Genomic DNA, 4018 nt, shown 5'->3' with positions numbered 1-4018 from the left:
TTATACCAAAAATTATAATTTCAAAACTGAAAAATAAAACCAAAATTAATATAATTTTAACATAATAAAATAAACATTGTCCACATCTTCATAATAAAAAAATATATAATTAAGTTATATGGATATATTTATGATTTAAACTTTTAATCTTAAAAAAATAAATTATATTATTATTATTATTATTATTATTATTATTATTATTATTATTATTATTATAAATGGTATAAACGATATGTATCGATAACTCGATACGTATTGATTTTCGATATATTCGGTATACCGATAATATCGATATATACCGTATATTCGATATAAAACGGTATATCGCGGTATAAGAAAATTCATATCGTTATCAAACCGAAAACTTTCGATACGGTATTGTATCGTACCGAAAGTTTCGGTATACCGAAAATTCGATATATTTCGATATTTTTTAATACGATACGATCGATATACCGTTTTTTCGGTAAATTTATCCAGCCCTAGCCATGAACTCTTCACGTGGCATTGAGAAGAGCGTAGGATATGTGTTTATTTCAAACATTGAACCAGGACATCACCCTTGGCAGCCGGACCGAACACTTACGACTCCTGACCGGACACGACATCAACAGACGCGACAACCCTCCTGCCGGCAAGCACCAAGTCTCAGCCGCTCAGCAGCGCCACCGCTCGCTGCTGCTGCACTGTCACCGCCGCTGCGATCAGATCGTCCGCAAAAGCAGCCAGATACAACGCCGACTATTGAGCAGCCACTCTACGCTGCACCGAGAGCTTGTCAGCCGTTGCAATCGCTGCCCGTGTCAGCTCCATTCTTGGCCTCTACTCATCATCCACTGGCTGGTGTATCAAGCTCAAGGAAAGAGGAGTGGGAAACGCATTTGCATAATGGTGAAGAAAAGAGGGAGGATAAGTTGACAGAACTTAATAGTGTGTGGAATCAACAAGAGAAAGTGAGTGACTCTACTGCCAAAAGAGAAGAAGAGGTCAATAAAAATTTTCCCAAGCTGATCGAGAAAGAGACTAAAGCTAAAGCTCTTCGAGCTAGTTCAGAGACGAAGAAAAAAGATTTAAGTGTGCTTCCTGAGCAGAAGAGCACAAACGAGAAAATGGAGATTCAATGCCTTGTTGAGGAGCACAAGCCTGCATTTGGGATACAAAAGCACGACCTTGAAGTGGATATGGAAGAAAAAAGAAGGTTATTTGAGGGTGACGTTGGAGTCAAGACTACATAATTGGTTACGAAGAAGAGTGCAATCAGCCAAAAAATATTGAAAAAAGAAGGGCAGACTTATGTGTTTAATCCAGGAGGAGATACATCACCAAAATGTGTGCTTTCAACTCTCTTTGCTGCTTCAAGGTGTTGTGGTTTCCACCTTGAGGACAAGGTGGATTTCAACCGTGGGGGAGTTGATACGAGACCTATATTCTTTATTTCTCATTATTATTACTTAGTATCTTTATAATATATTGGTTAAGATTAGATTAGATTTGATGCATTTATTTTAGGAGATGATAGGATATCTTTTTGTATCTCCCCATATTATAAATATGTAGGACTATTTTCATAATGGAGATCATCCAAACAATGAATCAATGAATATATTATTTTGGCCAAATGCCTGGCGAAATGCTTTGAATCCATAGTTCTTACGCTACCTGCTGCCCGACGGAAGGTCTTCGCGCACAGCCGAAACGTATATCTGATCTGTAGCCGTTGCCCGACGGGTTGGAACCCGCGCACAGCCACACATATCCTTATCTCCGCCGACCCTCACGGGCGTCGGATTATCTTTATCTTTATCTTTATCTTGTTATTGTCCGATTTTATCAGATCGTTAGGGATTTAGGTCCCTAACACACCGCGTCGCGGATTTCGTCGTCGGCGTGTGGGAGTGTGATGGGGTCATGGTGTCGCCGTTTGTGTTCGTCGATGTGGGAAGAGTTAGGGTTTGGTGTTGGTGACTGTGGATGAAATGAGAGAAAAAGTCAATTTATATGGTCTATATTAGTGTTAATTATTCCTAATGATTTAATAATTATCAGACTATAAGTTAAATAGTTTAATCATAAGTTAGTCATATTAATTTGAAATCATTTTATGAGGCCAATTCGAATTTATTAGGTACTGGGCTTACTTTAATATTTTCTTGGGCCATTTTCATTGAACAGTTTTAGAAAAATAATTTATTTTCTTGGGCTTACTTTGTGTATGAGGCCAATTCTAAGTATTAGTTTTGGGCTTATATTTATTTTCTGTTGGACCATTTTAATTGAGAAAAAACATTTTCAGGCCTGTAGTAATATTGGAGTATGAATTAGGCCAAGATTTTCAGTTTATTTTTGGCCCATTATTGTTATATCTGAAAAATCATATCTTTTGCTATTGTAATTTTGTCTAATATAATTTCTTTGTAATTTTTTGAATTTATCCCTATTTTATTTGTAATTATTTTTAACTTTTTTCTATTCTAATAATATTTAATTTTAGTTTGTGTAGCTAATGTGGATGGATCAATTGAGAGTCCCATAGTTATAGTTGGAGATGTAGTTGAGCAACATATTCGTGTAATTTGAGTGAGAGTAATGGATTTTGCAATGACACTCAATTGATAATTACAAGATTAGATGACTATATTTTGGAAGCAAAAGTTTTGGGTGGTCATAATATTGGTAACAAAGTGTTTATTCCTCGAATGTTTTTGATACCTTCTGATCTAAGGTTGCCAATCAGATTTCAACAACGGCAATTTCACTTGTCTGTGTCATATGCAATGACGATTAATAAAAGTCAAGATCAATCTTTCACATGTTGGATTAATTTTACGAAAACCAGTCTTTAGTCATGGACAACTATATGTTGCTATATCTAGAGGTACGAGTCATGGAAATCTGAAGATTTTAGTTTGTAAAGATGACAATGATAGTAGTGGTGATTCCACTGTTAACGTTGAGTTAATAATGTTTTAGAACTAAGTTTGATTAATTATTCTTAATAACTGAAATCAGTGTAATGTTAAGTGGAGCTTTTGTTTAAAAATCATTTGGGCTTTTATTTGGGCTGGTTGTAATGTATCTAAGATTAGCTTGACATTTTATTTTTTTGGACTTTTCTTTATAATTGAATTGGATTGTGAGTTAAATTTAATGGAAAAAAATAGGCCCCTTTTTCAATTTATGTTTTAATTTCGAAAATTTTGGCTTTTGTAGATTGACAGATTGTAAATGTGTTAATTTCTCTCTAATATCTAAAATTTGTAAATAATTATTGATTTGTAATTTTATTATAGTTAATTTACTTTTATTCTTCCAATAATAAACTTTTTTTTGGAGTAGTTAATATTGGTGGATCCATTGATGTTAAAAAATGGGTCGAAGATGTACCTGATTCTGTATTTGACGCAGGTGTTAGAATTATTTTAGATCTGTACCTAACAAACATTTTAAAAGCGAATTTAGTTCAATATTTGAACTTGCAATTAAAAACCAAAACTTATAATTCTTGATTGAACAGTTTTTACCTTATTTTGATTTGGTAGAGGAATTTTGTTGCCGATTTGGTATGTTTCAAAGTCAGCGATTTTCATAGGGTTTCGATGAAATCAACCCCTCTGCCTCACTGTTTAGAAGCCACAGATTTCGATAATGGAGTTGTACGCACCGCCAAACTCCTCTATTTCTCCGTTTTCAACGGTGAAGACGGGTAGAAGGTAAAGGAATTAGGGTTTCATCGCCGTCACTGACCGGCGTGGAGGTTGAGGCGTCGGCGATTTGTAGAGATGTGGGTTTCTTTCCGCCATCCACCACCTGAGAACGACCGATTTGGAGTTATCGCGGCGTGGAGAAGGATAGAACTAGGGTTTGTGTTGGCGGCGGAAATGGTTTCACAAAAGTATATTTTTTTGAGTTAATAACGTTTTAGAACTAAGTATGATTAATTATGCTTAATAATTTCAATCAGCGTAAGGTAAAGTGGTGCTTTTGTTTAAAAATCGTTTGGCTTTTATTTTTGGCTGAT

The 4018-nt window shown here is 35.1% G+C and overlaps 1 long non-coding RNA gene across 1 annotated transcript; it reads right to left on the bottom strand.

The window, feature by feature from the left end:
- Window positions 1-236: 236 nt before the first annotated feature.
- On the bottom strand, window positions 237-4018 carry LOC125190759 (uncharacterized). The gene is made up of 3 exons (XR_007170955.2): window positions 3522-4018; window positions 3385-3431; window positions 237-1965 (listed from the first exon to the last, which is right to left on the bottom strand). It is a non-coding gene; the product is annotated as an uncharacterized LOC125190759 (long non-coding RNA).

Source organism: Salvia hispanica, chromosome 5, assembly GCF_029641045.1.
Source record: "Salvia hispanica isolate PSC_SH4W2 chromosome 5, Shi_PSC_v1, whole genome shotgun sequence".
NCBI classification, from domain to species: Eukaryota; Viridiplantae; Streptophyta; class Magnoliopsida; order Lamiales; family Lamiaceae; genus Salvia; species Salvia hispanica.
This window is presented reverse-complemented; position numbering and strand designations above follow the sequence as displayed.